Source organism: Pongo abelii, chromosome 13, assembly GCF_028885655.2.
Source record: "Pongo abelii isolate AG06213 chromosome 13, NHGRI_mPonAbe1-v2.0_pri, whole genome shotgun sequence".
Taxonomy (NCBI): Eukaryota; Metazoa; Chordata; class Mammalia; order Primates; family Hominidae; genus Pongo; species Pongo abelii.
This window is the reverse complement of record NC_071998.2, coordinates 70197736-70225514: the sequence shown is the minus strand read 5'-3', so window position 1 is coordinate 70225514 and position 27779 is coordinate 70197736. Positions and strand designations below refer to the sequence as shown.

The window sequence follows — 27779 nt, the reverse complement described above, 5'->3', positions numbered from 1 at the left end:
CATATTATGTCTTCCCATATAATACAGGTATTTTCACACCCTTTTTGAATCAATGTACAACTACCTCTTTCCTTTCGTGCAGTGTCAGACAAGTCAGCCTCAGGGTCCATGCTGCTGTGGAAACAGTAAGAGAGGGGAGGGATAGAGCAGGGAAGTCTTAATAGAATATGCATGTATCTTTTTTGGCTTATATAGAAAAGTGGCTAATCACATCATTTCCCCTTAATTCCTCCTGAGTCTACAGGTTGGGGAATAGAAACACAATGACACAATTCAATGTGGTTTTCTAGCAAGTGAGCTGCTACCTCCTCCTCTTATTTTCTCACTTAAGCCAGATAAGATGAATGGGGCAGAATTACAGGGAATGCTTTGTAGAACTTTTTTGTAAGAACAGAATGCTCTATATGTTGAAGTGAGCAAGAAGACAAAAAAAAAAAAAAACAAAAAAAAACTTGGAAAACGATGGCTCTATTTACATGTTATTTTTATATTTTTACCTAGAAAAAAAAAGACTAGAAGGAAATACTTTCAAATAACGCTGAATTCCTTTGGGTTTCATAACTCTTTTTATCTTCTTTTCACTGTTCTGTTTGTTCCAAATTCCCTTTCATGAGCAAGTATTGCTAAAACTTTTAATATATTTAATAAAATTTAATAAATACTTTTTTAAGAACCAAGGTACATGGTGATTTCAATAGATTTTAAAATTGGTATTTTTAAAATGTTCTTTTTTCTTAATAAGCAATATAATTTTTATCTCAATTTGATACATTTATCCTAAGAAAATGAGAAGAACTTTGCCTTTTGGAATAAACATCTTTATAGTTAAAGCTGGGCACCTGTGAGTGGAATATACTTAATTTTTTTTAGCACACTTATTCTACTTAGGCCCAGCATCAGAAAGACCCCAGAGACCCTCTGGAACAGAGCTTTATAGATGCTGTAGATCTACTTCCCCAAAGGCTGGAAAGAATTAACATGCACCCAGCAGTATCCAGAGCAGTGATTTCAGCGCTATTGTCTTCGTTGTGCAACATTCAGAAGGTGGAAACTATTTTAAATCATTTTGTATAATTTTTAGCAAACTGTCAAAACAGAAAGTACTAATGCAAAATCTTGGAAGGCATTTTTAAGCAGAGTCATAGAGGGAGCATCATAAAACTAAACAGGCACTGAGAGATAAATACACAAATGGACAATGGCTGGACCATAAGTAAAAGTAGAACGCTGACCCACAACCTGAAGCAACCTGCCCAGGAAACCAACTCTTTACCTACAATAAGCAGTCCAGGGTGCCAGCCTAATATAAATCAGACTTGTAGGAAGTCAGACTCCTATCTCTAGTAACAATCCAAGAAGCTTAATGATAACTTCTATAACAGCACAAAATGGCAAGGATTTGGTTAACCTGACAGCTTCCCTCATTTTTTTCCCCATTTCTAACTTAAGATCAACCAGACAAAGCCAAATATGTACCCCTAACCAATCACATAGGATGCCCCACTTCTAGTTAGCCTGCCTACCAACTACCCCATGCCAACAACCGTCAGTCAGAATATACCTGAACCCTTCCCTTTTTTCCGCTATAGAGCTTTCCTACCCTTCTTCTTGCCTTTAAGTCTTTGCTAAAATGCAAGCAATGGTAGCTGACTCCCTTGCTATAACAACCTCTGAATAAACAGTCTCTGCTTTTGGTTGGTCTTCACATATTTCCACACCATGGAAGAACAGAAAATTCCATGACCAACCTGTAGAAGAATTCATTGAAAGGCACAGGAATTTAGCAATTGCAAACTGTGTACATGAAATTTACACCTAAATATGACATATAAGGTAATAAACACACATACTTTATAGAGCACTCCTTGGGGAATCACTACAGCAACTCTTTTTAAAATGCATTCTCACATACAGTGATCTTCAAGCATTTTTAATTCAGCATGCCATCAATAAATGTTTAGCAAGCATTCCAGAAATATAGATACTTATTTATACATCTTATACGTAGCAAATTTAGAAATTTTAAAAGATAAAATAAAGTGTGTGTTAGTTCACTTGTGTGTTGCTATAAATACCTGAGGCTGTGTAATTCATAAAGAAAAGAGGTTTATTTGGCTCACCATTCTGCAGGCTGTACAAGAAGCATGGCACCTGCATCTGCTTCTCATGAGGGTTTCAGGCTTCTCTCTTTTATGACAGAAAGCAAACAGGAGCAGGCATGTGCAGAGATCACACAGCAAGAAAGAGGAAGCAAGAGAAGGGGGAGGTGGGGCCTCTTTTTAACAACCAGCTCTCTGGGGGACTAATAGAGCAAGAACTCGCTCATCAACCTCAAGGACAGCACCTAGCCATTAGTGAAAGATCCACCCTCGTGACCCAAACACATCATATTAGGCTCCACCTACAACAGTAGGGATCAAATTTCAACATGAGATCTGGAGGACCGAAACAAAACAAACTATAGCAAAGTTAGATAAAACTACTTATAAACATTCTGCCAATCATGATGACTTCATACTATTAGTAGCTAATACCTTTGTTATGGGTATAAATTCACATGTCAAAAGGTCTTCTTGAAAATTTCTAAGCTTTATGTCCAAGAATTAGATAATTAGATTGTCATTGCTTTTACTTCTTAAGTGGCTAACCATGAACTCATATTGTAGGGGGTTGCAAAAATGTCAGCTCTGTCTCTTTTTTTCTGATGCTTGCCTGTTGCTTACATCATTGTTATTAATATATTTTATCTTTGGTATCTTTGCAAGAACCTTTTTGTCCACTTGCCATCTAAAGGTTGAGATGCACACAAGGTAACATTGTCTATAAAACCACATAAGGCTGGGAGAGGTGGCTCATACCTATAATCCCAGCATTTTGGGAGGCCAAGGCAGGAGGATGGCTTGAGCCTAGGACTTCGAGACCAGCCTGGACAAGATGGCAAGACCCCATCTTTACAAAATTCAAAAAGAAAAAGTTAGCCAAGCATGGTGGCACATGCTTGTAGTCCTATTTGGGAAGCTGAGGTGAGAGGATCACTTGAGCCCAGGAGTTTGTGGCTGCAGTGAGCTATGATTGCACCACTGCAGCCTAGCCTGGGCAACCGAATGAGACCCCCATTTCTAAAAAATTAACTGCTTACTTTTACAAAATAGAACCACTTAACAGACTGGCTATAAAATGTTGCAAGATGCTGAAAGCAAGCAAATCATCAATCGTCTACCAACATCTCTTTTGTGGAACACTGAAATAAATATATCCAAGCCAACCAATAAATTAAATTTCAGTAAATTTAGTTCATTTCTCATTTTGGAGAATATATTAATAGAAGTAGAAGATTAAGAGACAAAGAGAAGCACTACTATTTTTCTCCCATATTTCAATTGATCCCTCTGTGGAGACATGCTTTGGATACTAGACAATCTTCCACATTATTTCCCTGAGTTTGATAAACTAACACAGCTTTTTTTCTCTTTTTACAAATAAGAGAGAGAATGAAATGAGATGAAGAATGTGCCTACATTTTCTTAGCTTAAATTCACATCAGATAAGGGATTATGCATAATCCTTTTCAACTATTGGCCTTCTGAGCTAAAGTGGAAAGGGGTCAATTTAAAGAATAAAACCATGGAGCTGGTGCCTTCAAATATTTGTTACTCAAATTTCCCTCCTTTCTTTCTTTGAAAATTGGCAGCTCCAGAGTTCAATGCATTTAGATATTTAGTTCATGTTAAATCAGCACAATTATCTTATAAAAATTATGCATCGTAAGTAGTTTGGTAAACACATTAGCTAATTCTCATATTACCCAAGAGGAGGCATACCAACCAGATGTGCTGATATATCTAAGTTCCAAGTACAGACTGTCACTTATCTGCATTTTTGGCAGCCATGTTTGCAATTTTCTTCATTATTCATCAGTGGTCTAAACTCTCCTTCTTTATTTCTTTTCATAATTACAGAATTTAAACACTAGAAGCTCAGCCATTTTAGAGTCATTCATGTTATGCCCATCTCTACTGATTATTGAACTTTTTAAAAACTTTTATCTATTTCTTCCCTGATATATTTGTAAAAGTCCCATTATCATTATCTCCCTCTGCTAACAAACTCCATTTGCGTTTTGGCTATTATCTTTTCCTTGTCAGTCATAACTAATGGGGCAGAATCTCGTTTGATTTTTTTCCATCTATTCTATTCCTGTCATGCATTTATTACCCCCTACATATAGATCTTAAAATAAGTCAAAGGAACCAGTTCATTAAAAAATTATTTGAATGCTTCTCACAGCACACAGGCTTTCATTTTGGTGTCAGTTCAGATTCTTTACCTCATTCTTATTCTCCCAATTGGATCTTTCTCTTACCGTAGAATACAAGGAAACTCTTTAAAATAATCTTTCTTAAAATCTGATACCCAATGTTAAAATCTGTAAAACCAGTCTGTATCATAGTCAGCATTGAGTTAGCCATGGTAACTGGGGAAACATTGGCCTGTCCTAATTAATGGAAAGCTCTCAAAAGAAGCTAGAATTCAGATACAGTATAGCTCTTTACCCTTCACTAAACCTGTGCTAATATTCACATAAATATCCACATTCAAGAGATATTATTCTAACTGTGTTCATCTACTTTCCCATAGGCATGCTAATAAACATTCAATTAAGTAAAAGAAGGTCAAAAACAATAGCTGAAAAGGAAGTATAGACCACTGACATCAATTCTTAAATGTGGTTACTTCTGGGAAAGGATGTGTGAGTGAGGAGTGAGAGAGAAGATAAAAGAGGATGTTCAATTTCTATTGTATCTTCTTCTGTATCAATGTAACATTTTACAAAAAGCATGTATTTTCTATACTTTAAAATAATATAAAGAAAAAGAAGGGGGTATATGAAAAATAATTACCTGTTTAAGTTAATTACCTGTGTAAACAATAACCTTAGAATACATTGTCAGCGATTTCCAACAAAGTATATATGACTGTGTGGCCAGCCACCACCCTCTTTAAGGTAGCAGGACTGAGAAGACAGCAAGGCACCATGAGCAGCTTGGGACACATGGAAGTGAGGTTGGGATTGACTTTAGAAAAAAGCAAGCTAAAATAATAATGAAAATGTACCTGTGCCAAGTGTTTGTGACTTGGATATTTTGCTAAAGGCCAACCCTACTGGAGACTTGCTGCTATATATGCTTCCACACAGTCACCAGTCACCCAAATAGACATGTCATTTTCTAGACTTCCTCTCTGCCTCAAAGGAGACAGGCACATATTTGGATCAAGCCTAGTGGGAGATGTGCTATTGCTGGTGAGACTCTGCACATTCCAGGAATTAAAGACAGGATATGCATAGCTCTTCTGTAAATGCTTTATGGGCAATTGGTATAATCATCAACATCACAGAAGGAATTTTTTTCTTATGATTTCCCAAATGAGACTATTCTCTCTTCTGGAAAAAAAAATTTACAAAGTAAATTCAGATGGAAGAGACAATGGCAGAGGTGGGGGTGAGGAGATAATCTCCTGTTGATAGTGGAGTTTTTGGAAAATGTTCTCAAGTCATACTTGGCCACAGTCCCCAGACAAAATCCTTTGTCATATGCTTCTCTCAGCAAGGTAAAAACACAAGAACAAAGTGTAAGTCAGAAGCACAGTGGAGCAAAGAGGGAGGCATCTCCTGCTTCACTCAGAAAAATTAAGTTCTGGCAATCCTGTAAATTCATCTTAAAAATGACATCTTTATTTTGATTGAGTGACAAATAACATCTTATGACTTTAAGCAGAAATTTATGTATATGCTCCCAGCAGTCAATTCTTCAGGGTAGAGCATTTGAGAATAAAAAATTTCCATTGCAGCCCCTTGCTCCTTACTAATACTGTTGCTAAGTTTGGCAGAAATATTCCTTAATGTTCTTAGGTAACAACGGGGAAATTACACAGAGGAGCATCAGGAAAAAATGATGGGAAAAGTGTTGGGCTACCCTGATGGAATAATACAGAAACTGGAACAATGTCATCCAAGCCACAATCAAAATATCCTATCTATCCAGTTGAGTTACCTGAGAAAGGGACACTCATGATTTAGACAGTATTTAAAGCAAGAGAGTCTGTAAGAGTTGGAAGGTGGCAACATTTGATGATGATCATTTGAGTTGAGATCACTCGAAGAGTAAAAATATCTGTCCAATGGAGTCTAATTATGAAGTTTAAAACAGCCATGGCCTGGACATGTATGTGCCTTCATTCTCTCTTTTAGTGAATCAGTTAGTCAACATACACCACACCAAGCATCTGAATCCTTACAAATAAACTCTAAGATAGGTTTGGTATCCCCATCTTAAAGACAAGAAAAATAAAACCAGAGATGTTAAAGAACTGCTGTAACTGGTTTCTCAAATGGGACAAACTCAAGAAAGACCATCTTAAATACCACCAGCTTTTCGTTCCCTGTTCTTTGACAATACCTGAGGTAGATTCTACAGATTTTCAGTCATTTTTAGGCACTGAAAGAGTTTCATTTTCAGATATTGAAAAGTCCAATCCAGCTGGGCACGGTGGGTCACACCTGTAATCCCAGCACTTTGGGAGGCAGAGGCGGGTGGATCACGAGGTCAGGAGATCGAGATCATCCTGGCCAACATGGTGAAACCCCATCTCTACTAAAATACAAAAAATTAGCTGGGCGTGGTGGCATGCGCCTGTAGTCCCAGCTGCTTGGGAGGCTGAGGCAGGGGAATCACTTGAACCCAAGAGTCAGAGATTGCAGTGAGCCAAGATCGCACCATCACACTCCAGCCTAGTGACAGAGCAAGACTATGTCCCAGAAAAAAAGAAAAATCCAATCCAGTCCAAATCAAAACTTCAATCTCTTTAGCAATTAAGAACTTCTCCCATCCTGCACCCCTAATCTGAACCCACCATTTCTCAGACCATGAGTGGACAGTAGAGGAGGCATGGTCTCTTCTCTCCCTGTCCTTAATCCAGTTCCTCACCTACTCATCCTGTTGGCTGTGGCTCCTCCACGGTCAAGAGCAGTAAGTGGAATAAGCTTTTTTCTTGGCTGATGCTTTTTTATAGTTCTTTTTTATATGCCTAATAGCTCTTGCAAAGCAGTCATTCAAACTCTGGCTCTTCTGTGGGGTTCACTGTAAATGTTTTCATCTCCTCCTCAGAGATCTCCCCATTACACCATTTCCCTAGGGTGATGGATGCAATTTCAAGCTTGTTTCTTTCACTCCACCTCAATCCTTACGCTCTATTTGTACACCATATGCAATCTCTTTCTGTGGGGACCCGTCGTCCCAGCAAACATTCCTCCTGGATGGCATTTTTCCAACAGCGTTCACTGTTGATTGTCCTGCTCAGGGTCAATTAGCCTCCAGGAAACATTGTGAATCCTTGTCCCAACAAACAATTCAAGTGCAGGCCTCTGCATGTCTTCACCTGAGTTCCCTAAAAGTAGGGCCTGAGACAGAGGCTTGCATGCAGGTAGTTTACTTGGGATTACAATCCTAGGAAGCAAGACAGCAGGTGAGCTAGAAAGAAACAGAAGGAGGCAGAGCCACAGCAGGTATGCTTTATGAAGTTGACCCCAGTGAATGACAGGGGTGGTCTTCCTGTCATGGCCGACTATGGACCTTTCTGAAATGCATCTTGGAGCTGGTTGGATGGTGGCCAGGGTTGGGGGGTGACGGGTAAGCTGAGGAAAGCGGAAAACATTTATCTATTGTCTCTCATTGCTGGTTGACCACGTGTGGCCCCACTGGTATTAACCCCCCACAATTCCAAGTTGAGTATAAATGAGTTCAGGTTCACTATATCAGAGAAACCGAAGGCCAGGAAGGGAAGGCTATGCAGTGTGGGCCTGAGGCCAGGACCTGTCCCACTGCACCTGTAGGAAAGGGCAGCAGTGATTGGAGTGAGAGGGAGGTGGCCAAGAAACCTTTGAAGTGATGCACAAGAGATGCCCAACACACTTTCTCTAAGTCCTCTCTCCTTTCTGGCTATTAAAGAATAATTGCTTTCAAAAGGATAAAATCATCAGGCACAGTGGTTTACACCTGAAATCCCAGCACTTTGAGAGGCTGAGGTGGGTGGACTGCTTGAGCCCAGGAGTTGAAGACCAGCCTAGGCAACATAGAGAGACCCTATCTCTACAAAAACTATTTAAAAAGTTAACTGAGTGTGATGGTGTGCACCCGTAGTCCCAGCTACTTGGGAGGCTGAGGTGGGAGGATGGCTTGAGCCTGGGATGCGGAGGTTGCAGTGAGTCAAGATCACACCACTGCATTCCAGCCTGGGTGAAATGTCTCAAAAAAAATTAAATAATAAATAAAAGGATGAAATTATGACTCTCACATAAATATAAATGAACATGCATAGGCCAGGCGCAGTGACTCATGCCTCTAATCTGAGCAATTTGGGAAGCTGAGGTGGGCAGGTCACCTGAGGTCAAGAGTTCGAGACCAGCCTGGCCAACATGGTGAAACCTCATCTCCACAAAAATACAAAAATTAGCTGGACATGATGGTGGGCACCTGTATTCCCAGCTACTGAGGAGCCTGAGGAGGGAAAATCACTTGAACCCCGGAGGCCGAGGTTGCAGTGAACCAAGATGGTGCCATTGCAGTCCAGCCTGGGTGACAGATTGAGACTCCATCTCAAAAAAAAAAAAAAAAGCATGTATAAAGATTATCTGCAAGTCATTAATTAATGAGAGAACCAGTAAGATGTTAGAATCAGTTCAAAAAAGAATGCAAAATGCAGATTTACACTTAGGCCCTTAATAATGCTGAAGTAAAAATAATTTCCTTAGATATAAAACTTGCTTCTTTGGAGAAGGGAGGGAAATCAAGTGCCTCTCCCTTAGACAAAGTTCGCTTGCATGTCTATGGACAGGAATAATTTGCATTACTCAGTTTTCTATAAGTTACAGCATTGTAAAGCTACTCAAAGCAGATGAAAGAGACCCCAGGAAATCACACGACTATGGAGAATGTTCTAGGAAATGTCTAGCTTTCTATTAAAAAATACCCAGTTATCTTTTTTGCTCCTTTCAAAACCTTTTACGATTTTTCCCAACAAGGCCATCATAAGATACTCTAGTCTTTATTTTCCCATATGCCCATCAGACGTTCTTCCAGGAATTCATTTGTGATCCAACCAAAAGAACTAAAGGATAAATCTGTAAGTCAGGGTTCAGCAAACTCTGACCCACAGGCCAAATCTGACCAGTCTATTTTTGAGGATAAAATTTTATTGGAATACAACCATATTTATGTATTATCTATGACACCTTTCACTCTACAACAGCACAAATGAATAGTTGCAATAAGGACCTAACACCCACAATACCTGAAATATTTACTATTTGGCTCTTTGCAAAAAAAGTTTGCTGATCTCTGCTGTAGTCCATAAAGCAAACAACAGGATTGTGAAATGTCCATTTTTCTTTCCATCAGATGGCCCTTGTCTCTAACAATGGTTTTCCAGAGATTGAGGCCAAGAAAGGAGTACCGGAGAAAAACTCTGGCATTTTCTAAGCCTGATATGCCCTTCAATGAATCCTCCTCTTCTCTACTGTATCACCTTTTTCTTTTATAGAATGAAGCTGGGCAATGGGGACAAATTGTGAAATGATGAGTCTGGCTGCTTCCTAAGGAAGTCTACGTAGAAATGTCAGCACTTCTTGCAAAGTATGCGCACTTACCACCCATTGTTTTAGTTTATGAGACTTCACTGAAATTCCTAGATCTCAGGAAAGGTCTTATGCTACACTGTGTTCCATAACTATGCAAAGGCAAGGCTGCTTAATTAAGGTATTAGGACTGAGATTCAAATCCAGGTCTGACCTAATTCAGAGCTTGCCCCGCTCTCAGTATAGGCACAATTCATAAATAGAGAGCTCGTAGGGACCGACCTCAGGCTGACGTCATAGACTTTCAGAGCCATTTTGCTGCTATTTTAAAAGACACTGGATATGGCAAGAGCATTAGGGTGAGAAAAAATGTTTTGGGTGGAAAGCTTGATACCTCCTTTCTGCTTCCTCCGATATTCAGAAGAGGGAGGAGACATGGGTCGGCTTCCACACCAGCCTGGCAGAGGAAACAGACATCTGTCTCAGGACGGTATTTCTTACTATCGATAGCAGCCAGGAGTGCTTTCTCATCCAAAAGAAAAAATGTGCCTCAGCTAAGAAATGTGAGATTAAAATTCAAGCATATTGAAACTAAACTTTGAATTAAGTTTCTTTCTTTCTTTTTTTTTTTTTAAGAACTGCTTAACAACAACAACAAAAAGAATCTTCACATTTCTAAAGCACCAGGTAAAGTGTTTCTATTTAAGACTTAGAGAAAAAGCTTCCGGAAGCCAATTAGTGTAAGGTGAGGGGAGACCCACAGCATCAAGGTGCAGCATTTTCACCTTTCTTTCAACACACAGAAAAACCAGCATAGTGATTCCCTTCTAAAATTATTATTATTGTTAATATTGTTATTATTATTATTATGGTTATAATAGGAGAATGAAAGACATGGGTTTTGAGGCAATTTGTTTATAGTGCAAATAGGGACTCTTAATCTGAGTGTCAAGACTGTATCTTGGGCTGACATTCGAAAACCTTAACTTGCTTTCCTGGTTTTCTGTGAGGGTGTTTCCTCTGGTTATTTTCACTTACGGAGGTCAAATGTCACATTTAAAGCACTTGTGGGGATGTCCTGACCCACCCTTTCTTGAGTCATCGTGAAATAATCAGGGGATACCATATAAAGTATGGTGTTTGTAGAGTAGGGGCAGAAAGGTGTGGTGCCTTTCCTTTCCCATCAAAAGGGTCGCAGCTGACACTCCTATAACAAAAAATAGATTAATACAAGAAAAGCATAACAAATGTGTTTAATCCAAATTTTATGTAGCATGGGAGCCTTTAGAAATGAAGACCCAGGCTGGGCGCAGTGGCTCACACCTGTAATCCCAGCACTTTGGGAAACCGAGGCGGGTGGATCACCTGAGGTCAGGAGTTTAAGACCAGCCTGGCCAACGTGGTGAAACCCTGTCTCTACCAAAAATACAAAAATTAGCCAGACATGGTGGTGGGTGCCTGTAATCGCAGCTACTGGAGAGGCTGAGGCAGGAGAATTGCCTGAACCCGGGAGGCGGAGGTTGCAGTGAGCTGAGATTGCTCCAGCGTAGGCAACGGAGTGAGACTTGGTCTCAAAAAAAAAAAAAAAAAGAAAGAAAGAAATGAAGACCCAAAGATCAAAGGAGGTTGATGGGAGGGCGGGTGGGATGCAGAATCTATCTGTTTTTAAGCTTAGATTCGAAGAAGAATGAACAGCATGTAGAAATGTGATTATACAGAGGGTATAATCTAATGAAAATAGACTGAGGAAGGAAGTCTGACCAGGCCTGTCTGTTCAGATTCTTCTTGGCCTCTCTGTGTAGCATTCTTTCCCCTAGGTATGGGCAGGTCCCCTCTGGAATAAGAGTCTTCAAGGGAGAAGAGAGAGAGTGACCTTTCTAGGTTTTATGGCTTGCTTTGTGAGAGAGAGGTTCTATCTTCTATGACCTCCTTGGGGAAGAGGAATTTTGGTTTCCATGTCTTGTTTTGGGGGAGAAAGACTGGAAGACAGGAAAGCAAGAGAAGGTCAAGAGAACTTTTCTTCTCAGGCTGCTTCTCAGGCCCTCCAATCTGCTTTCAAAGTACTCAGGATGCCAAAGCACCATACTTTGGGGTATTTTTTTCTGAGCTCTAACATTAGTAAACTGGAAACAAGTTAAGCTTTTAGATTTGAATTTGGGGTCAAATCCTGGCTCTGCCATTTCATATCTTTGAACTTTAGTTTTCTCATCTGTGAGTTAGGGATAATAATAACATCTTAGTTTTGTGAGATATAAATGAGAAAAATTAGGAAAATCTTACCACAGAGACTGTTACATGGTAGGTGTTTGTTTGTTTGTTTGTTTGTTTGTTGAGATAGAGCCTTACTTTGACACACAGGCTAGAGTGCAGTGGTGCGATCACAGCTCACTGCAGCCTCAACCTCCCTGGACTGAGGTGATCCTCCAACCTCAGCCTCCAAAGTAGCTGGGACTACAGGTGCACACCACCATGCCTGGTCAATTTTTGTATTTCTTGTAGAGACAGGGTTTGACCATGTTGCCCAGGCTGGTCTCAAGCTCCCAAGCTTAAGCGATCTACCCGCCTCAGCCTCCCAAAGTGCATGGTAGGTATTTCTATAAGAGTTTGTTCCTTCTCTCTCTTGCTACTCTGCTATACTCAGAAGTTATTATGCTTCAGAGAAATTTTATAAGTTTGCATATTGCCATTACCCAAAGATGCACTCCACTACAATATTAATTTCTCCTATTTTCTATCCCATTCCTATCACAGATGCATCTGTATTTCTCCTCAGGTTAGCGGGCAACTTCTTGACCAAGGAAAACAAAAGGGAACTCAAACTAATTGCTCGTAACAAAACCCATCACCAGGGTTGGGTCTGATTGAGAAATTTTTCTGTAGATTTTAATACCAAAGGGCCCTCAAGAGAGTGACACAGTTGAAGACAATTAGTAACTACTGGCATTTGAGAACAGTGCAGAACATGGACGTAAGAAGAGGAGGCTGAGCTTTGCAAAGTTAACGGCTCTTTGTGTGTGCAACAGACCACCAGCTGCTTTCATGGAGGGTAGTTTCAGAACAAGGTCCTTGGGTGTCTTGAATTCAAAAGGAAAAAGAGCCCTAAACAGCATGATAACAAAATATATCAAATATGCAGAAAGTCTAGAAGCAAATAGTCTATGAAAAGATGTTGACTGTTTATTTTGGTTTAGATGGACTTTTCCAAATAGTCGAAATAATAAATACATAGCACTGATGGGGTGTAGCTTTATGTTGATTTTTAAGTTCTTCAATGGATTGGAAATAAAAGCTACATAATAATTTAAAATGTGATTTTCTGTATTTTTCCAAGACAAATAATTTTACAAATTACACTAGGGTTAGAATTTGCTGGAGGCCAAGAATGTCCTCATACATAACCCAAAATAAGGAATAGTATATACTCAATATAAATAACACCAAAGATGTCTGCTTTCAAGTGTACGAATGGCTTCGTGGTATTTTTTCTAGTTATTCCTCTCGAAAGTCTCTATCAACATTACCAAACAACCCCAGACCAAGAAAAAAGTCTATCAAAATTAATCTAAAGTCCAGGAGCCTGGCTCACAGTGATCCAGTTTAATCAGCAATGCAGGTATGAGAGCCAAGCAGACCAAACAAAGTAAGGTCTTCCTGGTTATTTTCTCTTGGCATCTGCTTCAAGCAGATTTTCTGCCATTAATAGCTGTCATCATAGAGGACTTCCCAATCGCATCCTACTCAGTGCAATATGTGTCAAAACAGAAAATTATTTTCTCATCAATCATGCTACCTTAATTCCAAGAACAATGAGCTACTCTCTCCAAGTCAAGAGACGTGGGAAATGTCTGTGGCTCAAGCTGCTAATAGTTACTCATTCTTTCCTAAACACTCATCTTCAGAACACATATTTTATGTTAATATAAATTTATACAACAATACTTGAATTTCTCTGGTGATAACTGCCAGTTGAAAATAAATTTCACAAGCATAAAACCACTAAATAATTTAAGCTATAACTGTATCCCTAGCTCTTAGAAGAATGCCTGGCACACAGAAGGCGTTCAATAAATGTTTGCAGTGTTAATGGCTGCTGGCAGTAAATAGTAATTAAGCCAAAGGAGGGGATAAGCTTACCCTTGGAGAGTGTAGGGAAAAAGAAAGGAAGGGAAATATGGGAATAGAAAGGAAGACAAAGGAAGCAAAACAGGGCCTTCAAAGTAACCATGGAAACCATCAAAAAGTAAGTTAGAGCAACAAGAGACTACCAAAAAAAACTGAGTAAGAGAAGCCTAAGAGATGGAGAAAACCCCCAAAATACAAGACGTTGTGGAAGAGTAACATTAGACCCTTTTAGGGTGGTGTACAATATTTCCTCTCTTTTAACTAGCTTTTTCCTTTCTCTATTGTCTTCTAAATAAACAAATATACCCATTTTCAACTTCAACTTTTATTCTGATCCTTTGTAATAAAAAATTTTACATATCTATAATTTTACTGACAGTAAAACAAAAAATAGTAAAATAGAATGAATTGTGATAGAAACACTTTTCTCTCACATTGAGAAAGAGAGAGAATAGATAGATGAATATGTAAACCAAATTAAAATTCCAAGACCCCCCCCAGCCAACTGAACGGACCTCCCTCTCAGCCAAAGGGATTCTAAAGAAACCTGAAAAACAAGCTCAGGCCACTGCAGGAAGGACGGGTCAGACATACCTCATTATACCCTCTCCCTTTTGGATTTCAGACACAACCGACCAACATTAACATTAAAATAGAGACTCTAAGACTAACAGAACAGACTCTTTGTAGCAATAAGATACCAATTCCGACCTGACGCTGGTATAACATCACATGACAGATAATAGGTCCTAAAGGAAATCAAAGTATTTTACCCCTAAAATCTATTTTTTGACATCTTTTGAAATGGCCCTGCAAAGCTATCTCTTGTCAGGGAAATCTACGTTGTGTAGAGAATTCTCTTCACTTTCCCAGTCTTTTCCTGAGTCAGGAGAGAATTAACTAAGAGTCTGACACCTTTTAAAGTCCAATAAGAGACATTCACCATCTATCTATTCTCTCTGAAGCCTGCTATCTGGAGGCTTTATCTACATGACAAAAACCTTGGTTTCCACAACCAATTCCACCCCTTACCTTAACTCAAGCTGACTTCAACTCTTCAGGCCGGGCTTAACTCTTTCAACCAATTGCCAATTAGGAAATCTTTGAATCCACTTATGACCTGAAAGTCCCCATTTCAAGATGTCCCACCTTTCTAGGCTTAACGAATGTATACCTTACATGTATTGATGTATGTCTTTGCCTATAATGTCTGTCTCCCTAAAATGTATAAAATCAAGCTGTAACCCAACCACCTTGGGCACATGTTCTCTGGATCTCCTGAGGCTGTGTCACGGGCCATTGTCATTAACCTTGGCAAAATAAATCTCTAAATTGAGGCTTGTCTTGGGTACTTTTTGGTAAATAGATAGATAGGCACATAGATACTAGATAGATTATATAGATAGATGTGATATATAAATGGTTTAGCTCATCCTTGATGGTACCAATTTAATTTTCATAGAAAGTACCCTAAATAAAACAGGAGTGTTCTAACAACAATGCAGAAGCTGCCTCACCTTTTATGACCAGCCTTGGAAACCACACAGCATCCCTTCTGCATACTCCACTGGTTGAAGCTGTTACAAGTCCACCCAGATTCAAGAGGAGGAGAATCAGACTCAACCTCTTGATAGGAGAGGAGAAGGTCACATTGCAGAAAAGCATGAGAGACAAAAGAGATTGTAGTAGCTGTCTTTGGAAAATGCCATCTGCCGCAATGGCATTCTGAAATTCCAGGCAGGGTCAAATTTCGGGGTCCATCTTTTACTACAGGACTTAACCCTGCTACCTTCTCTGGGAAGGGCCATTACTCTCAGACTAAGAATTCTTTAATTGCCACAGACTTTCTTGCTCAGCTGGAATTGTATTCAAAACCATCAACTTAATTCCTCAATCACTCAGTCTCCTGACCGCAGAAAGAAAAATTACTCTTTTATATCCAGAGTTTGTGAAATATTGCCATGGACCAAAATTCCTTCTCCTAAACACAACAGCCTGAACTCTCTTCACCCCCATCCTAATAGAAATAGGCCCTCCTTCCCTTATGCCTCATTCTGTAGCTCTTAAGATTGTTCTTATCAAATTGTATTGCAAAGATCCTGGCTTTCCTGTCTCCCAGATGAACCCCCAAACAGCCCTTGAAAACAGGGAAGATGTCTCATTTATATTTTATATTGGTATATAATAATTGTACATAATTATGGGGTATATTTGATAAATTTGATACATACATACAATGTGTAATGATCAAATAAGGATATTTATTAATAGAATATCCATCACCATAACTATTTATCATTTCTTTGTGTTGGGAACATTTCAAATCTTCTCTTCTAGCTATTTTGAAATATACAACAAATTATTATTAACTACAGCCATTCTACATAGCTATTGGACACTAGAATTTATTATTTATTATTTATTATTAACCAACCTTGATTTCATGGAGGCAGAGAATAGAATAAAATCTCATCTGTCTTTGTATCTCCAGGGCTAGCCCTAACTATTCATTTCTATCTTGAAAATCATAATGCTGTAACACAGAAGTCAGGACTCAGGTAGAGAACATCTGGGTTCCTAAACTAGTTATTCAGTATACCAGCAAGATGATGCTGGAAAATTCACTGAACCTCTCTGAGCCTCAATTTTCTCATTACTAACATGGGGATATAAGAACTTGACCTGCCTATATTACACAAGGTTATTCTGAGAATCAACTGAGATGATAAACTTTGAAATTACAAAGCATTGTTTTCTAACATTAGTTTCTAAATGAATATAGGTCTTTACCCTTTATTGCCAAAGCTTGTAAAATTTCAGTACTTTGCACTACATATTTTCTCTGCCCCGTCAACCATACCAGACTTCATACACTGTTGACTTTAAGTGTTTAGGGTCATAAATCTAAGCTGCACAGACTATAACTCTTAAATATGCATTTTAATTAACTAAATAAAGGTTTAAAACAGATATAGAAAGTAATTTCTCTGTGGAGTATTTCATTTCAAAGCAGAAAAAAATTCTAAGTATATAAAGAAAGGATTCCTAAGAAGCACAGAGGAAATGGAAGGGGTATAGTACATGGCTAGGAAAGTACTAAAGCAATATGGAGATTGCTCTTCTAGGGATTTTGCTTGGCATTTTGCATTTAGAAATAGTCTTCTTGAAAGTACTAGCCCAAAAAAATACATCATCATCATCCCTCACTCATTGTAAACTATATTTTTTACAGAAATAAAACAATTCACCTTCAAGTCAATGAATATTTCTTACTTCAAAAGCAATAAAAATTAAGTCATGCTAATAGCTGCCCTCTCTTCTTCCATCTCCCAAACCTTATTTTCATAAAACAAATACTTATAGATCATAAAACTTTTAAGGTTACTGCATTTAACAAAAGCGGGAACCAAATTCTGAATATCCATAGTAATAAGGAATTGGCTTGATTTATCTCTGGGGGGATTTGCAACTCAAAAATGTAAGAGAATATGTGATGAATCAAATACAATGTTTTTACTCATTTTCTCTAATGTCAAGAAATGTTGGTTATAAAATTAAAATGCAGTTGAGAAAAACAGAGATTAAATAATATTTATGTGCAATTTGTTCTCACACAGGAAAGTTTTCCAACCAATTTTCAATCTACCAAGGGGAGCTATCCCACTCACACTAACATGTATCTAACCTGTAAGGAACCCAGCTGAGGAACTGGATTGCTGTCTCTATAGCTGATATGAACCAAAAGTTTCCCAATCCTCACTGGGAACTAAGGAACTTACAATGTCACCAGGTGACAATCATACAGCCTTGGAAACCATGGCTTGAGCTACATTCCATTTCCAACCTCCTTTCTGCCATTTCTTCTGTCCATCTTCCCAACTCTCTAACACCCATTTAGCAACCTGCCTTGTTCTTCCAGCTCACCTTGTCACTCTCTCTTTCTCTCATATGTGATTTAGGTACCATAACATGCTGATATTCTCAAAGTTAACATTTACAGTTTTGACTCTTCAGAACCATGGAGTGCCAGCCAAAAGGCAAAGAAATTTGTCATGTTGCCAAAGCAGGAATTTGAATCCTATGTATTGCAAAGCCACTGTGAGGACAGAAGTCAGTTTAACAGGGGACTGTGTTCACTTAGTTTCTCTGCATGGCTCTCAACACATCCTGTAGGCAGTAACTCTGGTCCTCAAAAAAAATCCAAAGATTACTGCCAGTAACACAGTGAAAAGAACATGAGGAAGATTCTTATGTATTGTGTAGGTCCTTAGCCAGAAAACAGAAGCTCACCAAACATCCATGTAGTAGATCGGCCACATTACTATGTCTCTAGATCTTCACCCTTTGCCATGTAGCTTTGCACGGCTTCTGATGGTGAACAAGGTGATCTCCCTCACCCCTTCACTCTGAGCTCAGCCATGTGACTTGTTTCAACCAGTAAAATGAAGTGTAGAGTTGCCAGATCTAGCAAATAAAAAAATACAGGACATCCAGGTAGAAATGAGGTGTGTGTGTTCCAAGCCTAAACCTCAAGAGTCCTTGCATATTTTATGAGGTTGGGCACTGTGGCTCAAGCCTGTCATCCCAGCACTTTGGAAGGCTGAGGTGGGCAAATCAATTGAGACCAGGAGTTCAAAACCAGCCTGGCCAACACAGTGAAACCCCGTCTCTACTAAAAACACAAAAATTAACCAGGCATGATGGTGCATGCCTGTAATCCCAGCTACTTGGGAGGCTGAGGCAGGAGAATCACTTGAAGCCAGACAGCAGAGGTTTTCAGCAAGCCAAGATGGCACCACTGCACTCCAGCCTGGGCAAGATGGTGAGACTCTGTCTCAAAAAACAATAATAATAATAAATAAACAAAATATGTCTATGGAACAGAGCGAAATCTCCACTGTCGCTACAGCTAAGGTCAGCCTCAATCACCCGTCTAATCTTTATTCAAGTGAGTGAGCCCAGCCAGATCAGCAGAACCATCTACTTGACCCCCAATCGACCCCCTGAATCATGAGCAATACATATTGCCTGTTATGTGCCGCCAAGCCTGTGGTCATTTGTATTGTAGCGTTATTATATTAAAAGATAGCCAAATAGCCCATAAGGGAAATATGTGATAGTGGAACTTGTGAACTTATTGATTAGAGAAGGAATCTAGTGATTTCCCCCTAAATACAATGAATATGCTTGTCTCCCTTCCTACCACATCCCGTACATTGAAACACTAGGGAGAAAACATCCTCAAGTTTTCTGTCTCTCCCCTCACAACAATGAGCTAAAACCCTTCCTAAGCGCTTATTACCCTCCCCACCTCTACCTCCAAGAGTTGGGTAGAAATACTGGCATTGCCTTGTGCTTTTTTTTTTTTTTTTTTTGAGATGGAGTCTCGCTCTGTCACCTAGGCTGGAGTACAATGGCACTCACTATCTTGGCTCACTGCAACCTCTGCCTCTCAGGTTCAAGCAATTCTCCTGTCTCAGCCTCCTGAGTAGCTGGGATTACAGGCGCTGTCACTATACCTGGCAAATTTTTTTTGGTATTTTTAGTAGAGATGGGGTTTTACCATGTTGGCCAGGCTGGTATCAAACTCCTGACCTCAGGTGATTCGCCTGCCTCTGCCTCCCAAAGTGCTGGGATTACAGGCATGAGCCACCATGCCCAGCCGCCTTTTGCTCTTAATAAAAATGACTGGTCACTATAGATCTATTCTTCTGTGGCTTCTGAAGTTGGCAGACCCAAATGGCTTGCCCAATATTACTGGGCAAGGGCAGAGTTAAAGGCCCATCACTTTTTAGTCAGAGCTGCTTTGGGTAACATGTGCAGCCATATGTGAGAACTGAATCCTTCTAGCCTCAGCTTTGACTAGGATAAAACAACAGATATTGCATATCAAAGTGAATAAAACAAGACCTTCACCTCCATATGCAAATGGAAAAAGAATATGGCCTCAAAACCTTGTCCCGTGAATCTTGAACCTTCTAGCCAGATCAAAATGATAAAAGGACATCAAAGAAGGTAGAAGAAAGCTGGCAAGGGCTTTTTTGTTTGTTTGCTAGAGGTGTTGCTGTATTGCATTCTCCCTTTTTTGGGAAATTATGAGGGGACAAAGGTATAGGACGACAGGCTGGTGAAGAAGATGTCTAAAACCCCACAGTACATTTTGAAATATGTTCCCTGCAGTTGGTAGAGGACCGGTTTCTGACTCATGACTGAGAAAGCCAAAGTGAAGCATTATCTAAGGCCTGCCCTCCAGTGGGGAGCAAGGCACTGTGCTGGGAGCAAGGAACTGTCTCACTCTTTCATGACAAAGCCAGGAGAGTGCTCCGCATGGGGTCAGCCTGCACGCCCAGGACTTGTTGGGTAAAAGATCCTGGGGACTGGGGTGAGCCATGCCCCTGGAGAGAGACCAAGCTCATCTTGTCTTGGGTCCTGCCCAAGAGGGTAACACAGAAGGGTGGGAAGACCTCAGCAGGAGTTGAAAGGGTACGGCCGGATCCTACAGGCTGATAGAGAAGTTACAAGTGGCCACCTGAAAGAGAGAAATCCACACAGGCAAAAGAAGCCACAGGAGAAGGAGCTCAGCAGGTACATCAAAGAGGCCAAAAAAGCATCCACAGAGAAAGGATCTGTTTTAATCATCTTCTTATCCACAACCCACCTCAGGACAGCAGCCTTAGGCCCAAAGATAACAGAGCTACCCAGCCTTGTAAAAACCACAGTGCACCCTTATCTCTCCTCCTCCCACCTTTGACCCTGGAAAGGAATCAGAAGGAAGAAAAAATGTATGGGAAGAAGAGGTGAGCAGGGAGAGGCAGTTGAGAAAGAGTCAACCAGAGGATGGACCCCGATGCAGGTCAGCACTGAAGAAATGGAAATGATTCAATGCTATCACGTTCAAAGTTTTGATGAGTATCTTTACCATGACATTCTAATTACTGAATTGAGAGTATGTTTGCAACCTACAGTGACCTTGGAGTACCTTCTGTATAAGAACGGAGGCAAAAGCAGTAAGATCCACAGAGCTGACATCCCAAGCCAGGGGAAAATTAATCCCACTTAATTGAGCTTCAAGATATGCTGGATGAAAGATTATAATGCTGTGTTTTGCTTATAACCCAGTTGATGCTTGTAAAACCCACTGGTTACATATGCATGAAGCTGTATTTTCTACTCCTGATTTATGCTTACTGTTTTCTGATGTCTTGCCAGCACTTAGGGACAGGTGAAATTCTTGTGCTTTCAGTTACTGAATGCTGGTTGTGATCAGAAAGAGACTAGAGACGATGAAAATTCTTAAAGACCAAAGACCACTGGGGCCTGAAATATTCAAGATGGATTGGAAGGACTAGGGGACATTTCATGTCTCCTTTATTGCCCCTGTGGCCTGATTGAGATGTGTTGGATCATTCCATTCATCTGCTTCCAAATGCCTCTCTTCTCCTGCGTCTTCCATAGCCCAGACAGCCCAGCTGAGTCACCAGGAGCTGAGGAGAAACTCCTTCCCCAAGCCCTCAGACTTCTCTCTCTCTCTCTCTCTCTCTCTTTCTCTCTCTCCCTCTCTCCCCCTTCCCCAAATCCAGGCTCGCAGAGATGAGAATTATTGTCAAGAAAGAAATTGTCTAATATTTCAGTTAGGGGGCCACTGCAGATATAGAACATCCCCTGTTTTAAAACAAATGGCCCAAAACAAAATGAAAACATTAGGGTAGGAAGAGAAGAATTTCTGTATTAGCTTTTCATTTGTGAACTGTTGCGCCCAGTCCTTAAGATATACAAAAGCAAGCATAGATTATTATTTTAAACAGCAAAGGCAAGCTTTGCCTTGGGGCTGGTGAGGCTAATCCCCAACCAGCTGGTATGAAAGGAAACTTGTTGCTTACATTGTCTTATCTTCTCCTGGCGCCAAACAAGTCCAAGCCTGGTGGCCAGATGAGATTCTCCCTCACAGGGAAAGGAGGTCAGTGCTGCACTCCAGACTAAGAGAGAGGAGAGGGAGGAGAGCAGCCCTGCAGGAACCCAGAGAGCCCCTCCCCTCCACTGACAAAAGAAGCTCTGCTATAACCCAAAGACAATGCCAGAAAAATGAATGCTCTTCAGTTAATCTCTGAAAAAGCAAGAAGAACAAACAGACCGTATAGGAGAAAACAATGAAAATGATAGATTGCTTAGGGAGGAAACAGATCTACACGGGCTTGGTGTAGAAATCAAACTTGCAAATGTGTCTACTCCCTGGGGCCTCATCTATTTCTGCCTCAATCCACCACCCAAATCTACACATTTTCAAAAATATTTGATGTTTTCACTTCAACCTGGACTATGGCAGATTTTTAATCTGCTTCAATTCAACAGGAAGTCACTTGGGCATTCACTTTGTACAAGGCACTATGAAGGGTGATATGGAGGCAGCAATGATGAGGAAAATACGAATCCTACCATCAGGGAGCTTTCAGTCAAGGTAAGATGTGAACACAAATAATGAAGATAAATACAAGATAGTCTTTGGTGTGTGCTATAATACAGGAAGCACGAAGGAGAGAAAGACTAAATCCAGCTCCAGAGAGAAGGAAACAATATTGGAGAAGCCTTGTAGACTAATAGCCTCTGACATGCACCTCGAAGGGTGTAAAGTATTTCAAGAGGTGGGAGAGGGAAAAGGAGAATGGAAGAGCCTGTTTGACTGCCTGAGAATAGGTGAATTCCCAATATTGCCAACCTGCATTGGACTAACCCATGCTAAGGGGCCAAATGGATGGAATTCCTAAAGGTCATGGCATTGGGGGAAAATTGGAAACACACAATGTGTCATCACTAGACTCATGGGGTAAGAACAGAGCAAAGAATCAGACCCTGCTCCTTTTCCATCCTTAAAAACACCTGTTGTCACAGATAACTCAGCATTCTTTGGCTCATACGTGAGCAAATCCAGTGCTGTTTAGCCTGGCTCCTGGGTGGCACTTCACCTATGCCAGCTACTATAAAAAACAGCATGGTGACAACACTTGGGATTAACAGCCTAGGGTTTGAATCACTTGCCTTCATCAATTTTACCTGCCTTCCACATTCTTTCTTACTCACTTTACTCCAATTTTTCAATATTGTCTGCCAGCATCCTGAAAAGAATCCCGGTTTACCATTCTACTACAGCAGATCACCTACTTTGATCATCCCATCTCATTTCAACCAGACCCCAGCTCTAGGCATCCTACCCTGGTCATGTTGTCAATCAAATCTGAATCAGGTTCTTCTGGGTTCAAAGAGCAGGAGTGGATCCCAAATGCAGTGCACGAGCTGTTACCATGCTGCCCAAATTATTCCTAATTGTCTATGGAGTAACTGTATATTTAATTCCACTTTTTAAAATCTTCCTTTATTTTACAGTAATGATGTGTCTTAGTCCGTTTTGTGTTACTATAAAAGAATACCTGAGACTGAGTAATTTATAAAGAAAAGAGGTTTATTTAGCTCACGGTTCTGTAGGCTGTGAAAGAAGCATGGCTCCTACATCTGCTTGGCTTCTGGTGAGGTCTTCCATGATGAGTCAAAACATGTCAGAGAAGGTCAAAGGAGAAACGAGTATGTGCGAAGAAGGGCCAAACCTGGGGACACCAAGCCATTCATGAGGGATCCATTCTCATGATCCAAACACACCCCACCAGGCTATATATCTAATATTGCCACAACAGGGATCACATTTCAGCATAAGATTTAGTGGGGACCAATAAACCATATCCAAACCAAGCACCATTCCAGAAGATATAATACGCAATTTTGGAATTTGCTTCACAAATGTATTCAAACTGGATAGACTATCGAGTGCTTTAAAAATCATTTGAGAAGAAATGCACATTGGTGCCTTTGCTTTGGAAGGAAATGTGAGATGTTTTACAGAACCACAGGCATGAGGTCAGAGACTGAGAAAATATCTTAAAATTACAGGTGTACTCTATAAACATGACCGTCCAGGCCATCTGCTTTATGACATACAGGATCTAGTATCACCGATGCCTCCCGGTGGTACTCTCCCCTACTGTCCAGATTGTCTGTCATTGTGTGAAACAAACATACTAATTGCTTAGTGAGCAAATGGTGCAGGCTAGATCATTTAGGAAAAATTCATTGGAAACTGAGACTTTCAAGTCAATAGCCATACAACATAAAGGATCCCTAGCAATAGAAGGGTGCTAAGAAAGTTTGCCTCTCTCTGCCTCAGTTTCTTCCTTTGTGCATTGGGGATAAAAATGGTGCCCACTTCATGGAGATGCTGTGAGGAATAAATGAGCTAAGACCTGCAGGACACTTGAAAAACAAAATGTGTCAATGTAAGTACTCAGTAAATGTGCACACAGGGCAAATGAATAAAAGGCCGGCCATCAGTCTTTCCAAGGAAGCCGTATTATCAGAATTAATAGAAAAGACATTAATTTCAATAAATAGTAAGAGTGCCCCATCTGAGTGACGTGGGAGTGATGAAAGCTGAACAGAATTTGATTCCCACCTCTTTTCTGCCCCAAAACCACACATGAAGAGAGATGAGAAGCCTTTCTAAAGAAAGAATTCCTCTATGGTAATAGCCTCAGCTCTCCCCTTCACATCCAAAGCGACCCCCTGCACTGTGACTGCCTTATCCACAAGTACGGTTTTTTAAATGACCACACACCCCGGGAATCCCTTCCTTGGCTTGTCAGGTACCTCAGGGAAGCTCACACTCTGCCACCTCAGATCACAATCAATAAGGAGATTGGGAAGTTAGAGAAGCCTCACCTCGAGGCACTTAACAAACCTTCAGTGAACACTCCTGAAGACAATCAGATAAGTGCTATTTAGCTTTACGATTCTGCTTTAAGAGAACACACACCAACAAGCTCGCTCTGTAAGAGAAAACCTAACAATGCCGAATGTCTTGCAATGAGGATTTAATACTTTTCACCTCCTCTTCCTTGATTTCCTAGGGATTTCTGCCTGGAATCTAGAGTGAAAGCATATCCATCAGGTGCTGCAGGGGACTGCTGTAAAGGCAAAGAGTGCTAATCCCGCTGAATCTCCACTATATATCAGACTCTGCTGAGCTTTTTTCTATCAATTAGTAGTCTCTAGATTTCGATATTGGCTTCCATTTGTACTTTCTTAAGTGAGTCTGGCTTTTGGCTATTAAACAGAACACGTGTAGTAAATCCTTAATCATATGGAGATTAAGTCTGAGGGCCTGAGGAAGGGGTTTCTGTTAGCTCCTGCTGACTCAGCAGGGGCTTTCGTGTATCCATTTTACTGGTGAAGAAACTGAGTCTCAATTAGGTTAAACAATATCTGAAGGTTACACCAATGCTAAGTTCACAAGCCAGGAGGATCAAAACCGCTGTCTGCCGGCTTCAAGTTCAGCACTGTCTTCCTTCCACTCCACCCTCCTCCACTCAGCCGAGCAACTGTGGTTCACACAGGAACAAAACAAAAGGCAGAACAGAAAGTGGTCACCAGAGTTCATCTGCAGGGGTCTGTCATGGAGAAGAATTCAAGCTGGAAGCACCTGACCTATGGTTAGGTGGAGTCCTGCTGATCATTTTTGATGCAGAGAGAGACTTTTTTTTAAATGTCTCTGGTGTCTGCTTGGTGTAGCATAAAGACAGATGGAGGTAGATGATAGGCCAGCAACAGTGGCAAGAAGACAAAGTGAGTCACTGCTTTAGAAATGAACCCCCGAGGATTCTCTCTGCTTTCTTTCTCCAAGTGGAGTGACTATAGTTCAACAACCAACGTGGGGAACCTAGAAACATGAAAAGCAAAACTCCTAATGAGCACGCTCCATTGGAATCTTGGAGAAGTACCAGGGGACTCCAGCCAGGTCAGAGCTCACTGCCTTGGTCACAGGGGGAACCCCTAGACAAGGCAGGCTTGGATGAGGAGCCCTGGAAAGGGAGCATCCTGCTTTCCAGAGGCAGAGAATAAGGATGGACTGCAGAGTGGATATTCTGGGTGGAAGCCAGATGTTTGTACAATCATGACAATCATGTATGGTCTGTATCTGTGTGTGCCTTTTCCTCTGCTAACTGAATTTTGTTCCATAAACTCGTACTTAGAATGCCGATAAAAGATTTGCCAATCCCTGCCTATCTGGAGCAGGCATTTCCGGGGAATGGAAGAGGAGATAATAAACCTAATCCAGGGCTCTGACGGCGGTTCACAATGGCACACTCGTGGCGGCATAATCCTGTAGAGATGGTACTCAACACTTCCCAAACTTTGGTTCTGTAGCCTGGTGTGTGGACTTGGATGCCTGCCAGCACCTCTCCTCCTCATGAAGTGGCAGTGTGAGCTGCAAATGGAACTGGGGCCGCAGAGCTGAGGAGTGATTTAATTGACTGCTCATGAAAAGTGGACTTCTCCATAGATTCATGGGTAAAGAAAGATGTTACATTTAAACCCAGAAAATTTTCTGCCTGCTAAGAAAAGCAACAGAATAGATAATTAAAGTAGTCCCTTGTAAGAACTCAGAAGGAAAAGATAGCCCAGATGAAAGGCTGGCTTCTCATCCTAGGCTCTTTTTCTATCCCTCTGTGTTATTAGAGGTTAAAGCTGTTAGGCATGAAGTCTGGCCCACTTCAAAAGCTGGAGGTCTTGCCTTAAGGGGTCACGATTATTTTAGGTCCAACCTTCTGTAGTGTCAGCCACGGCATAGGAAGTGAAAATGCCTAGAGTTGAGGCTTTTTTTTTTAATGACATTAAAAATATACAAGGTATAAAACTGTAAAGTACACAAGGCATGAACTCTAAAATGTGAAAAAAAGGTATGTCAGAACTATGATAAAATGCAATGGAGAAGAAACGTAGAAAGCTTGATCTTGTGTGAACACCGGAACACCACTTTACTTTAATTCCCTTACTATTTCTTTAGAATATATTTATTTACTATTCCTTCAGGTTATTCATACTGCCTACTTAATGTCAAAGCAGCAACACTGAAACAAAAGTGACATTGATAAAATTCCATCTATCTTATCCAGACCCAGGATGGGTGTTTGAGCTGGTCTATCTTTGTGTAACAAATGCAGTAAGAGAACATTTTAAGTGAGCAAAATTTGGGCACAGTACCGTAAATTTGTAAGGAAATGCTCCTATTTATGTGTATTTAGGCCTTTAGCAAATTATTAGTTTTCAGTAATTATTTTGTAATGGGATCCGTCTTTTTGTAGAGGCATTATCATTCTACATATATAAATTTTCACATACTGAGAGTTCTTACAGTGAGGTAGGGCTGAGTTTTATCATCTTATTACTTCTGATTGGCTTGATTTTTGTAAGAGTCTTGTACAATTTGTACTGCTAGTATGAAACATAACTACGGGGCCTGACCCCGTAAGTGAGAAGAGAATAAATTGGAGGTCACTGGGGTAAAATTCTGTATATTAACTCACCCCTGATTTAAATTCCAGCCTCATGGAATGAAGCCACAGCTGGGTGGAGAGAACAACGGTTTCCTGCCAGTCCACGGGGCTGCCCAGGCAGGACGAAAAGGAAGCGGACCGGAGCATCCTGGGCAATGGCTAAGGCTGAGCATGCGCAGAAGGGTTAAAGCGCTCCATGCTCACCTAGAGCCACACAGGCGCACACGTGCACCAGCTGGATTGTAGTGCTTAGCGTAGAAATTTAGCTGTGGGCAACAAAGATCCAAAAAGAATCGGAGTTTTCAGAAAGGAATTTATTTCTCACACATAAACGGGCAATTCAAGATTATCGGGTGGCTTCTCCTTTATCTGGGACTCGGGGTGCTTCTGTCCTTTCTCTCCTCCGTCACTGGGACATGATTACCACCCTCACGGTCCCGGATGTGATACCAGCAATCATTCCACTTTCGAAGCAGTGTTACAGAAGAAAGTCTATGGGAGGAACTTTAGACTGTTTTATCTGTTCTCCTTTCCCAAGCTAATGGAAGCTACGTGGCCACCTGAACTAAAAATCACATTGCTGGTGCTGCAACTAGAACTTCTGGCTAAGGGGTCATGAAGGAGTTTCCTGGCTGTTTCGTTAAAGGCAG

General features: G+C 40.6%; 1 long non-coding RNA gene across 1 annotated transcript; it reads right to left on the bottom strand.

The window, feature by feature from the left end:
* Positions 1-64: 64 nt before the first annotated feature.
* On the bottom strand, positions 65-27278 carry LOC129047885 (uncharacterized). Its single transcript, XR_008509746.2, has 3 exons — positions 27160-27278; positions 23221-23349; positions 65-114 (listed from the first exon to the last, which is right to left on the bottom strand). It is a non-coding gene; the product is annotated as an uncharacterized LOC129047885 (long non-coding RNA).
* Between the last annotated feature and the right edge of the window lie 501 nt (positions 27279-27779).